Source organism: Phyllobates terribilis, unplaced genomic scaffold (assembly GCF_046119375.1).
Source record: "Phyllobates terribilis strain yellow unplaced genomic scaffold, ASM4611937v1 Scaffold_4__5_contigs__length_816908805, whole genome shotgun sequence".
Lineage (NCBI taxonomy): Eukaryota > Metazoa > Chordata > Amphibia > Anura > Dendrobatidae > Phyllobates > Phyllobates terribilis.
The window spans coordinates 43,467,658-43,481,892 of record NW_027362764.1 but is presented as its reverse complement, the minus strand read 5'-3'; the positions used below and the strand labels follow the sequence as shown (position 1 = coordinate 43,481,892).

Below are 14,235 nucleotides of genomic sequence, written 5' to 3'. Positions count from 1 at the left end.
AAGAGCAGGAGGAACAGGGCCATTCACATCAATATCAGGCCAGCCAACCACACATGTCTTGTAGGATATGTTTCTGTACCAAAAGGAGCAGTTCGGCTACACAGTTATAGTGCATACAGTGAGTGCAATGCCTACCAAAAATTTCGAGGTACTCCAATGCCCCTTGGAAGTGACATGGAGGTCAGAGGGCCTTAACTAAACCGTTTTTTCCATTTATAGCAACTGGGTCTCCTGTGCACTGTTGGCCTAAGCAGTGAATGGAAGGCTTTCCAAAAATTATGAGGAACTGCAATGCCCCTTGAAACAGACAAGGATTACAGCATACTAAAAACCTTCTACCCATTATTGGGGAGTGGGTCTCCCTTAGTGTTCGCCTATGCATTGAAAAGCAAAAGCTGACTAAAATTAGGAGGAAATGCAATGCCCGTTGGAAGAGTCGTGGAGGTTAGAGGTAATTAAAAACAACATTTCAATGCCCCTTATAAGAGCTGTGGAGTTCAGAGTGGTTTAGCAAGACGGTTTTAATGCCCCTTGGAAGAGACGTGGAGATCACAGTTGCTTAACAAGACGGTTTTAATGCCCCTTGGAAGAGTGGTGGAGGTCGCAGTGGAATAAAAAGACAATATCAATGCCCCTTGGAAGAGTGGTGGAGGTCACAGTAGCTTAACAAGACAATTTTAATGCCCCTTACAAGAGCCATGCAGTACAGCATATTAAAAACATTATTCCCATTATTGGGGAGTGGGTCTCCCATAGTCTTTGCATATGCCTTCCAAGCAAAAGCTGCCAAAAATGAGGACGGAGGAACTTGCAATGCCCCTTACAAGAGCCATGCAGTACAGCATATTAAAAACATTATTCCCATTATTGGGGAGTGGGTCTCCCATAGTCTTTGCCTATGCCATCCAAGCAAAAGCTGCCAAAAAATAATATGGAGGAACTTGCAATGCCCCTTACAAGAGCCATGCAGTACAGCATATTAAAAACATTATTCCCACTATTGGGGAGTGGGTCTCCCATAGTCTTTGCCTATGCTTTCCAAGCAAAAGCTCCCAAAAATTAGGACGGAGGAACTTGCAATGCCCCTTACAAGAGCCAAGCAGTACAGAATATTAAAAACATTATTCCCATTATTGGGGAGTGGGTCTCCCATAGTCTTTGCCTTTGCCTTCCAAGCAAAAGCTGCCAAAAATTAGGACGGAGGAACTTGCAATGCCCCTTACAAGAGCCATGCAGTACAGCATATTAAAAACATTATTCCCATTATTGGGGAGTGGGTCTCCCATAGTCTTTGCCTATGCCTTCCAAGCAAAAGCTGCCAAAAATTAGGACGGAGGAACTTACAATGCTGGCAACACGAACCACGGTCACCCTGGTGGTATAGTGGTGGTGGAGGCTGAGGATAAGGAGAAGAGCAAAAAACAGCCAAAATGAGGAAGCGTATACCCATGTGTCGGTGTGAAGCGGTGCATGGGAATACATCTCCCAAAATAACACAGTGGATTTGACTTTATGTTACTTTGCTGTCATTTGGTGGTGATGAGAAGTCTGGCCCAATCCAGCCTTTGTTCATTTTGATAAGGGTCAGCTTGTCAGCATTGTCAGTTGACAGACGAGTGCGCTTATCAGTTATAATTCCCCCAGCGGCACTAAAAACACGCTCCAATAACACGCTAGCGGCATGGCAGGCTAGGACCTCCAAGGCGTACAGAGCGAGTTCATTCCAAGTGTCCAGCTTGGATACCCAATAATTAAAAGGCACAGAGGAATCACGGAGGAAACTGGTACGGTCGGCAAGGTACTCCCTCACCATCTTTTGAAACTCCTTGTGAGAGTACTCCGCGCCTCAGGGCCTGTAAGCTAGGCGGGTCTCAGAAAACTGTCCTAGAACATTGACAGTGATCCCCTGCCTCTGCTGGATTGGAGTTGCATCTCTCTCGCCTGTACGCCTTGGTTGGGCAACAAACTGTGACCTCTGCCGCTAGCGTGTTCAGATGGGAATTTTTTTAACAGTTCTGCAGCAAGGGCCTTCTGGTACTGCCCCATTTTTGTAGACTCCACCTCAGCAATAAGAGAGTGAAAGTTCTCCTTGTAGCGGGGGTCTAAAAGTGTCACCAACCAGTAATGACTGTCACCCAACATTTTGAGAATGCGAGGGTCACGGTTAAGGCAGCGTAACATAAAGTCAGCCATGCGTGCCAGACTGGTAACGGGCAAGACTTCCGTGTCCTCACCAAGATGACGACTGACCATGCTCTCCTCCTCCTCCCTGTCCTCAGGCCACCCACGCTGAACCGACGGTATGACAGTTGTACAGGTACTACCGTCTACAGCGCATGATACAAGCTCCTGTTCTTCCTCCTCCTCTCCCTCATTGTCCCCCAATGCACATTGGGATGAGATGAGGCTGGGCTGTGTGTAATCGACAGCTATGGCTTCTTCATCCATCTCATCATACTCTGGCTGCAATACCTCCTCTTTAATTCTCTGCAGAGAGCGTTGCAAAAGACAGATAACTGGGATGCTGACGCTAATGATGGCGTCATCGCCACTCACCATCTTGGTGGACTCCTCAAAGTTAGTCAGGATGGTACATATGTCAGATATCCAGGTCCACTCCTGAGGTCTTATGTGTGGACTCTGACCTGAATATCGACAGCCTTGTTGCAGCTGGTACTCCACAACTGCTCTCTTCTGCTCACAAATCCTTTGCAACATGTGGAGGGTAGAGTTCCAACGTGTGGGGACATCACACACCAGTCGGTGTGCCAGAAGCTGCAAACGCTGCTGCAACACAGCAAGGGCGGCGGAACCAGTAGCAGACTTGCGAAAATGAGCTGACAGGCGGCGTACTTTGACGAGCAGATATGGGAACTCGGGGTACGATTTAAGAAACCGCTGAACCACGAGGTTAAGCACATGAGCCAGGCATGGTACGTGTGTGATCTCGCCTCGCCTCAGAGCCGCCACCAGGTTACGGCCATTGTCACACACGACCATGCCTGGATGTAGGTTCAGCGGTCTCAGCCACAGATCTGCCTGCTCTTTCACAGCTGTCCACAACTCACAAGCAGTGTGAGGTTTATCACCTAAACTTATGAGTTTCAGCACAGCCTGTTGCTGCTTGGCTGATCCAGTACTGCAGTGCAGTGTGGTGATATCTGAGATGGAGGCTGAACATGAGGAGGAGGAGGATGATGCGCAGGAGCTGTACACTGTGGGGGCAACTCTGACTGACATAGGGCCCGCAATCCTCGGTGTGGGGAGGATGTGTTCCATCCCAAGGTCCGACTGGGTCTCGACTTCCACTATGTTTACCCACTGTGCCATCAGGGAGATGTACCGTCCCTGGCCACAAGCATTTGTCCACGTGTCCGTTGTCAGGTGGACTCTCCCATTAACTGCGTTGTTGAGGGCACGGCAGATGTTTTGGGACACGTGCTTGTGTAGTGCGGGGATGGCACACCGGGCAAAATAGTGTCGGCTGGGGACCGAGTACCGAGGGACGGCCACCGCCATAAGGTTGCGGAAGGATTCCGTCTCCACCAGCCTAAAAGGCAGCATTTCCAGTGCAAGCAGTCGTGAAATGTGCGAATTTAGGACTGTGGCCTGTGGGGCGTTGGCTGAGAATTTGCGCTTTTGTTCAAAGGTCTGGGATATGGACAATTGAACGCTGTGGCGGGACGTGGACGTTGATGCTGTTTCTTGAGAAACTGCCATAACAAGTGAAGACTGAGAGGAGGGGGCATATTTGCATGCAGTATGGATAGGGGATTGCCTTGCACGCACAACAGGGGGTTCTCTTACACGCACAACAGCGGAAGAAGCAGTGGTGACACCCGCTGACACTGGTCGTGGACCCTGGGGTTCGCCCCACAACGTCGGGTGCTTTGCTGCCATGTGCCTGATCATGCTGGTGGTGGTCAGGCTGGTAGTTTTGTCACCCCTGCTGATGCTGGCCTGGCAGGTGGTACAAATGGCCTTTTTGGGGTTATCAGCAGAGTCTTTAAAAAAAATTCCAGACTCTGGAAGACCTACCGGTTGTACTGGCAACGTCCCTCGTGTTGGTGTTACGGGGAGCGGTTGCCCGCCTTCTGTCTGCGGCCACCACACTGCTTCTTCCTGCCTGTTGGGGTACTCAGCCTCCCTCCCCCTGTGTGCTGCTGGCCTCGCTCTGCATGTCCTCCTGCCACGTTGGGTCAATTACTAGATCATCTAACAACTCCTCCTCTTCCACTTCCGCACCACTGTCCTCCTCCTCACTTCGTGGCAATTGTGTCTCGTCATCGTCCACCTCTTGTGACAAATTGCCAGCGTCGCCTTCCTGTGGCCATGGCTGTTCAAATATTTGGCCATCGCTACATGAGATCTCCTCTTCCACCACTTCAAGCGGAGCAGGCGAGGGGCCCAAATATGAAAATGAACCAGTGAACAGCTCTTCAGAGTGTCCAACTGTGGGATCAGTTGCTGTCTGACGACACTCGGCATGGTGGGAGGAAGGAGCATCAGGGTGAGGAGGAGTATGCGGTCGAGACTCACGGCTACTAAGACTTGACCGTGTGGAAGACAGACCGGAGGTGGTGGTGCCCAAGTGACTGGAAGTATTATCTGCTATCCAATTAATAACCTGTTCACACTGATCAGTTCACAATAGTGGTGTTGTTGTGTGCTTCCATAGTAATTCGGTCAAGAACTGGGAGCGAGAAGATGTGGCTTTTGGTTGTGGCACATTTTCACCTTGGCCACGGCCCCGTCCTCTGCACGCACCATCACCAGAACGTCCAGTTCCACGTCCCTTGCCACACGCCTTGCCCATTGTAAATGAAGTAAAATAGCTTACACTCGCACTATCAATGGTAAAAAGGTAATAAAAAGGAGATTTGAACCGTGGAAGAGGAAAACCACAGTTCTATTTCTCTGGCCTACACCAGAATCTTTTAAACAGATATATTTGTGTCTGAACAGTCAGTGAGACACTCAAAACTGTTTTTTTTTATGGAAAAAAGGCAAAAAGGTGGATAACACCCAGATTTGAACCGTGGAAGAGGAAAACCACAGTTCTAGTTCTCTGGCCTACACCAGAATCTTTTAAACAGATATATTTGTGTCTGAACAGTCAGCGATACACTCAAACTGTTTTTTTTTTATGTAAAAAAGGCAAAAAGGTGGATTACACCCAGAATTGAACCGTGGAAGAGGAAAACCACAGTTCTAGTTCTCTGGCCTACACCAGAATCTTTTAAACAGATATATTTGTGTCTGAACAGTCAGCGATACACTCAAACTGTTTTTTTTTATGTAAAAAAGGCAAAAAGATGGATAACACCCAGATTTGAACCGTGGAAGAGGAAAACCACAGTTCTATTTCTCTGGCCTACACCAGAATCTTTCAAACAGATATATTTGTGTCTGAACAGTCAGCGAGACACTCAAACTGTTTTTTTTTTTATGGAAAAAAGGCAAAAAGGTGGATAACACCCAGATTTGAACTGTGGAAGAGGAAAACCACAGTTCTAATTTCCTGGCGTATACCAGACTTTTTTTAAATAGATATATTTGTGTCTGAACAGTCACCGAGACACTCAAACTGTTTTTTTTTTATGGAAAAAAGGCAAAAAAGTGGATAATACAGAGATTTGAACCGTGGAACTGCAAAACCACAGTTCTAGTTATCTGGCCGAAACCAGACTCTTTTAAACAGATATATTTGTGTCTGAACACTCACAGACACACTCAATTTTTTAGGGGGGGGTGAAAAAATACCAAAAGGTTAATAAGACGGGTATTTGTACAGTCTGACTGAGGAAAAAAAAAAAATTGAGGATTTAGATGAAAAAAAAAAGGATTTTTCCTGGCCCCTGAGACCTGGGGCTAAGTCTAGCAATTTGAGCAGCAGCAGCACACAGGACTGTAATGCAGTGTTTGTTGGTATAACCACTGCGTCTCCTATACAGCCTGCCTGCCTGCCTGCTATCTGGGATGGATATTAGTCCTGAGAAGGACTGTTTGTTTGATTTTGCAGGCTTTAGAGACCCTACACTACCTATTTCGCAGTATAAATCTCTCCCTAGCTCAGCAGCACTCTCCCTACACTGTCTGATCCTGAGCGACTGTGTCCAAGATGGCGGCGCCCGGTTTTAAATACTCGAGGTGACGCTGTGCGGCCAGCCAATCACTGTAATGCCCACAACCAACATGGCTGCGGCATTACAGTGACTGGCTGGCAATCCCTGCATGTTCATTGGCTCTGTAAAGAGCGCCAAACATGCAGGGCGGAGACCCGAGCTCCCGCCCGAGTAACCCGGAAATGCTCGGTGCTCGCCGAACATCCCGAGTAGTGAGATGCTCGGGCGAGTACCGAGCAGTGTCCAGCATGCTCCCTCAACACTAGTGAACATATGTCTTGCATTGGTGACCTGTATTCATATGGTGGAAGCAAAGCTGAACTTTGGAATCCTAAAAAACGCAGCAAAAACTGAAGCAAAAAATGCACCAAAAACACACCAAAACCTGTGTTTTTTTACGCTGCTTCTTTTCTGCTAAGAGAGCAGGTTTCACTGCAGAAAAATAAAACACCTAGTGTGAACATAGCCTTATACTGACCCAGAGCTTTACCTTCCATTACTCTTATAGGGAGAGCACAAGCATCATGCACCCAACTCTCCTGTATGTAGTAGAGGCAATGTGGGGTCCAAAGTCCAAAACTCCAAGCCACCATCCCCGTCAGCCCTGGCGAGCATTTCCAGGAAATCGTACAACATCTGACTGTTCGCTATCTGGGAAGAATTGGCTTTTCCAAAAGGAGAAAGTGTAATATCTCCTAGCTCGGCTATGTTACTGGGTAACTCTGCCTTAGGACTTGTGCAAACTACCGTAGTTTCGGTCCAAGTGCGATCCGTCAAAACATAAAACATTGGATTGCACTCAGACCAATGTTACTCAATGATTTTTTTCTTTGAACTACTCGCAGCCTGCACGATTTGCCTCCGATAACACAGGTATGCAAAATTTTGATGGTGGCAGGAGAACTTTAGTGGAATTAACTAAACTTTCCACAGCTATCTTCTTGAGTCTAGGTTGCAAAGATGTTCTCATTGGCCAACTTTTCTGGCTCCAGTGATGAGTCCTATCCCGGCTGCCCCATTCATACAAAAAGCACGGGTACTTTGTGTATCCTCCTTGCTACCCAAGGAGCAAAGATAAAACTTTCAGATAACCACATATTGACCATCCTTAATTCTCGTAGTTACGTTTCTTGAGAATAAAGTCAAAATTCTCATAGCTTTCCTTCAAGTGCACAGAATGCCCTATAGGCACTGAAGCATACTTGCTGCCATTGTGCAGTAGCACAGCGCTCAGACTTTTTTTTGGATGAATCAATAAAGAGTCTTCACTCACTTACATTGTATTCAATATTACATTTTTCTATCAGCCCAGGAACATCAGTGCAATACACTCGAGCACCGTCTTGAGAAAAGTATGGAAGGAATTTATTTTCTCTGCTTCTGTACCATGAAAAAACATTTCTAACCAATCTAATGACACCAAAATCATCCACCAAAGGTCACACAAACGGGTCAAAGTATGGTGCAAGAAAAAGCCTGTGGAGTCAGTGTTTGAGAAAAAACTATATGTGATGGAATTTTTTTGATAGTTCAGCGATTGAAAGTATATAAAAATCACCTCTAACCTTTAAAACAATTTTACCCTTGCGTAATCAGATGGCTCTCACTCATTCATGTATTCATGTCTATGGCTCAGTTGAAAACATCAGATTGTACTCAGATGACAATCGAATGCTGTCGGATTTTCATAGACAGACTCAATGGAGAAGGTGGAGAAACTTTTTTTTTTTCTCTCTCTCCTTGAATGTAGAAAATCAGATCACACTCTAATCAAACTCTGATCAGTGTCTAATTAGAGTGTGATTAGCATAATCGACCGATTTTCTCGAATGGAGAACATACGGTCGTCTGCACTTGTGCTTAGATTAACCAGGTCGGCTACATCACTGGGTGACTCTGTGACAAGCCAGCTCTGCTATATCAAGTGTGTCATACTGCTTTGCATTGGACTCTGTGACAAACTGAGCTCTGTTACATTGCTGGCACAACTCTGCTTATCATTGAGCAACTCAGCTCTGGTCTAGCGATTCCTCATCACTGAGTCTCCTCTGTTTCTTGTAGATTACACCTTTGTTTTGACTGTTGCTACAATCTTAATTTTGCTTCATCAGATTCAGTGGTCCCCAGTTGATCTTCCTGTCAGGCAAGGTGAGGGAAGGAATAAGTGTACAACAACGGGAAGAGGGGGAAGGGAGCCCAACAACAAGGGAAAGGGGGAGTGGAGACCCCTAGGCAGATCTAATATCACCCTGCCTTCCCTATCATCCCTATATAGGTTCTGCACCAATTGTGGAGCAGGAACCTAAGCCCTGATTGTCCCTAGAGCTTGGCCCTAGGTAGGGAGGGGACAGGGTGAGCACTAGTCAGGCCCCACTACAAACTAAAGACAACAAGGTAAAGAAACAAAGGATACACTTAACTTGAGCAGACACCAGAGAGATAACGTCAACTGTCTTCCAAGGGCACCAAAGATGAGACTAGCCGACTGCCAACACTCCAAATCTGCACAGAGGTACATAGAACTATCACCAGCGACTCTCTGGAGAAACTGAGAGTATTTAACTACCAAGCAAGGGTGTGTCAATCAGCAGCAGAAGGTGGAGGTCACTGGTGGGTCCTAAAGGAAGAAGGATAAAACTATGCTACCTAGATGAGAGGATCAAGAAGGCGTCTACAATGCCAAGAGCAGTGACCTTCTACAGCTGGATCCAGAGTGACTGTCTGTCACACCTAAAACACCCATGACACCTCCTATTGCCATTTTGCCGCCAAAGCTTCCATTTTTCCATCTAGATCTCCCTCCTGCAATAACGTCATCTGCTTATCCAGATCAAAGGCTTTGAGGATTTACTTCATCAGGTCTTCGAAATATATAACACCAGCGTTTTCTTTGGCAGCCTTGCCACCATGCCATTGATAAAGCCCCATTCCACATGGCACTGATTTCATTGTATGACTTCCAAAACGGCCATCAAGGATTCTAATAGACTCTGCTATTTCCCAGGGAATTACTTAATCTTAGAGTAAAATACAACTTCATGGTCCTCAAGAAACCCCTGGCTGCGTAATTGCCTGTTATCAAGTTATCAGAAAGGCATAAATGAGAGGAACTTAAGGCTGACATAGCTAACTTTCTGTAAGAAGTGGAATGTGCTCTGGGAACAGCGTGAACTCATTGAAAGCAACTAAAAAAATCCTGCTGTTATTTGTCTCCTGCTGGGATACTGATTAAACTTGGTGGGAGGTGAGGGTGAGACAGAGCCCCCGGAACATCACCGATCCTCCAGAAACGCAACGAGAATTTCACTTACTTTCCATTATGTCGGTAGGGAAGAGTCACGGGCGCCGCTTGTCTCTGCCGGAAGTTGCTTGTTACAGGTGCATTTATTTTATAATGAATTTTCTGGGAACTTCCACAGAAAAAAATGGAATTTCACAATAGGTTTTAGAAAAGAAAGAAATGATCACATGGAGAACTTGACTTGAAAAATGTATGGCTAAACATGATGGAATTAACTGGGTAGGTCTGATAGAGCCGGATTATTAAAGAAGCACTCCGTTTTCCCAAGTTCAAATGAGAAATAATAACTGGACACCAATAAGTAACAGAGACAACAACAGCATGAGATAGATATATAGATAGATAGATAGATAGATAGATAGATAGATAGATAGATAGATAGATAGATAGATAATATATAGATAGATGGATGGAGAGATAGATAATAGATAGATAATAGATATATAATAGATAGATGATAGATAATAGATAATAGATAGATGATAGATAATAGATAGATAATAGATAGATGATAGATAGATGAAAGATAGATGATAGATAGATAGATAATAGATAGATAATAGATCGATAGATAGATAGATAGATAATAGATAGGTAATAGATAGATAATAGATAGATAGATAGATAGATAATAGATAGATAATAGATAGATAATAGATAGATAATAGATAGATAGATAATAGATAGATAATAGATAGATAATACATAATAAATAGATAGCTAATATAGATATGAGATATAATAGATAGATAATAGATAGATGATAGATAGATAATATATAGATAGTAGATAGATAATAGATAGATAGATAGATAATAGATAGATAATATATAGATAGTAGATAGATAATAGATAGATAATAGATAGATAGATAATAAATAGATAATAGATAGATAGATAGATAATAGATGATAGATAGATAATATATAGATAATAGATAGATAGATAGAACTGTCCCTGTTTTCTTCCATTTCCTTACTATGTTCCTCACAGTGGAAACTGACAGGTTAAATCGCTGAGACAGCTTTTTGTATCCTTCCCCTGAACAACTATGTTGAATAATCTTTGTTTTCAGATCATTTGACAGTTGTTTTGAGGAGCCCATGATGCCACTCTTCAGAGGAGATTCAAACAGGAAAACAAATTGCAAGTGGCCACTTTAAGTAGCTTTTCTCATGATTGCATACACCTGGCTATGAAGTTCAAAGCTCAATGAGGTTACAAAACCAAAAAAAGTGCTTTAGTAAGTCAGTAAAAAGTAGGTAGGAGTATTTACACCAAGAAAATGATAAGGGTGCCCATACTTATGCACCTGTCAAATTTTGTTTGAATGCAGATTGCTCATTTTCTGTTAGTACAATAAACCTCATTTCAAGGTAGAAACATTACTGTGTCCAACAGTTATTACATATATCAAACTGAAATAGCTGTTGCAAAAACACCAATTTTTATAAAACAAAAAGCTTAAGATTAATAGGGGTGCCCAAACTTTTTCATATAACTGTATAATAGATAGATAATAGATAGATAATAGATAGATGATAGATAGATAATAGATAGATTATAGATAGATAGATAATAGATAGATAATAGATAGATGATAGATAGATAGATAATAGATAGATAATAGATAGATGGATAATAGATAGATAATAGATAGATAGATAGATAATAGATAGATAATAGATAGATAGATAGATAATAGATAGATAATAGATAGATAATAGATAGATAGATGATAGATAATAGATGGATGGATAGATTTGTGCTCTATTAGATATAGGTCACCATTTCCCTTCCCTCCTGTCTCTATGACAACCTCTGTCTATCAGCGCCATCACTGATATCTGTAGTAATTGTCTATAATTGGCTGACAGGTCGGTGGCGCTCGGCCCTGACTATAGCAGGTAGCAGAAGGCTTCATTATTATTAGCACTGACTATGAGGCATCACCCGGGGACACTAATGATATGCTGGTGCTTATAAACACTCAAAACACTCGAAACTATGCAGAAGAGCAATCCAACAGATAAACAGCCAAATCTATTATTAATAGTAAGATAACTGCACTCCTTCCTTTATAAAATTAAAGATACCAGCACTCCCATTTCAAAAAGATGAAAAATCCTGTATCCTCTAAGCTCACGTACACAAGATTCAAGATAATATGGAAAATAGGAGAGAAACGGAGTTCAACTTGCTTAAAATAATACAAAGTTTATTAAATATCTTTTAAAAGTATAAAAGTGTGTGAACAAAACATGACACAAAGAACGGACAATAGTCCACCAAAAGCAGAGGAAAACCACATCAAAATAGAAATACAAGGTATGATATAAATGCCAGTAAGGCAGACTGCCCCACTAAATACACCGCCAAACTCCCTAATGGGATTAAGATATGGGGTATGGAGAAGAGGGGAAGATCTTACCAATGTGTGGCTGAAACTTTGGGTGGGCAGCAGAGGAAAGGGTGGACCGCCCGACGCGCGTTTCGCATATACGCTTTCTCCATACCTCATATCTTAATCCCATTAGGGAGTTTGGCACTTGCTACTGACTTTTTTTTAATAAGCTTTGTATTCTTTTAACCATGTTGAACTCAGTTTCTCTCCTATTTTTCATGTTTCCTAATTGGAGTTGGTTCTGTAGGTGATTCACGGCGCTCTTACATTGAGTCATGTTTTACCTTCTTTTTGTTATGTTACTGGCTACTTTTCTATTTATCAAGATTCAAGATAAATAGATATGAGACAGATATATAGATAATAAAGATAATCGAATATTTTGAAATCTGAATTCGTCAAGTTCATCAAATTTTTCCTAAAATTCTTTTGCCAACAAAAAAATTAGCATCACAGGTATTCCAACTGCCCTGAAACAACGTGTGTAACATGCCATGTAACATGCTGAGATCTCCTATTGCATCCAATCCCTTGCAAAGTCTCTAACAGAAACTCAACATTAGTAATGTCAAACTGACTCCACCAAGAAAGTGATGGTAATCGGTAGTAAACAACAGCCCATTTACTAACACAGTGCACAAACCTTTCACGTTTTTTTTTATTAAAAAAAAGTCCAAAAATTATCCTTTGGCTCAAACTGATGGTGTCGCTGTCAGAGATAACATCATCCTGCTGAGACTGGGATGAGTGATGTACCTTATATTCCAAAACACCATTTTTCTCCTCCCCACTAATATGTTTTGACGGAGGCAAAGGAGGCCAATTGTGACCTGCATATGGTAGGATTGCTGCCCAGGTGGCTGATAGCCGTGCTTGTGGTGTTTCTGCAGCTGTCAGCAGCTCACACATTCTTTACTGTGGTATCAGGTCTTTTTTCTTTTACTTTACAATCTTTTTAATTCCTTTTTAATCCCTTTCCAATTATTCAACCGTAGCCAAAAAGGATGTAACAAGAAATGCTAGGAAGGTAGGTCCACGTACAGAAAGCAAAATGTGGCAGAAGGCTGCAGTATAGGTGTAGTATGTATAGTGATCAAATTAGACTAGTAAAACAGATGTCCAAACAGAAAAACTCTTAAAAGTACCAATTTTTTTCCTTTTTTTTAAATTTCTTGAACAAAATTCACACCCCCCCCTTATGAAAAATGACATAAAAACAAACGCTAAGTAAGTAAACAACCGAAAACCCAGCACCTGCAACAGGCGTACTGGTGTACTGTGTACAGATGTGAAAAATTGACTAGTAAAACAGATGTGAAAAAAAAGTTGTTTACGAACTTGACTTTGTGAGATATACAGTTGGCAGTTAAATGTCTAGATTTTGGAGAATTTTCATTTAGATTTTTGAAAAACAATTTTTCCCATTTGAAAAAAATTGTGACAAGCCAGCACACTGTCTCTGACTGACACTGATTTCAGACTCCTTTTGTGTAAAAATTATTGTGCTGCCGAGCTTCTGCTTTCTAGTGCATTGTGAATGAAAAAAAAAAAAGTGTAATTGTAATTAAAATGCAGCAGGACAGATGCATCTCCACCATATCACTAATCAATCACAATGAGTCTGGCAAGTCTGTTGTCATCTCTTGCCCATCAGTTAAATCTCTGCATTACTACTACTCTCATCTTTTTCAGTGCTGCACTTGTACAACACATTATTGTCTGAATTATTTGTCTAAAGTGTTAGAGTTTTCTCTCCCTTTAGCTGAGCTGTGAGTTATGACGTCCTCTCACTATTCAGTCACCTATAAATGTCTTCTTCATTCCCTGCCTCAGCTTTTATACTGGCTATGATAGTCCCTACTGATAGACTGTGCTATACTATGTGATGTGATAGCTGTAAGTCATTATATGGAAGTCCATATGATCACGCCTGAGGTCACCTTAGCGTTCTGAGACGGATAGAATCTTCTGCAATGTGTAAAAAGGATTTTTTTTGGCAATCAGTGTTAAAGCGAATCAAAACAGATTAACCCCTTAGATGCTGCTCACACGCCAATCATTCACTCACATTCCTATCATCTGTGGGTTTGGTGGTTTCTAAGTATTAGAAATACACACAGGTAAAGGTGCCAGTCCCAATGATACATGTAATGCAACTTACAGCCCTATTGGTGAAGCCCATACTATAAGATGAGATGGGCTGCCCAACACTATGTAAGAGCCCCCAAAATGACAAAATACCATATGTTCCCCTCAAAAAGAACATTAAACAACCTGGCTACATTCTGCAAAAGTAAAAAAATATTTGAGGTTATATTTGAAATTTTGGCCAAATTATGCAAGCTAGCAAGGGTCAGGCGTCCTCATTGCCTTGCGATCACTGGGAATTTATCACCCAAGTGCCA

General features: G+C 42.6%; 1 protein-coding gene across 1 annotated transcript in view; it reads right to left on the bottom strand.

Annotated features, from left to right (window-relative positions):
- Positions 1 to 14,235, bottom strand: part of THSD7A (thrombospondin type 1 domain containing 7A) — a 740,167-nt gene that overhangs the window by 527,057 nt on the left and 198,875 nt on the right. The window lies entirely within an intron of this gene.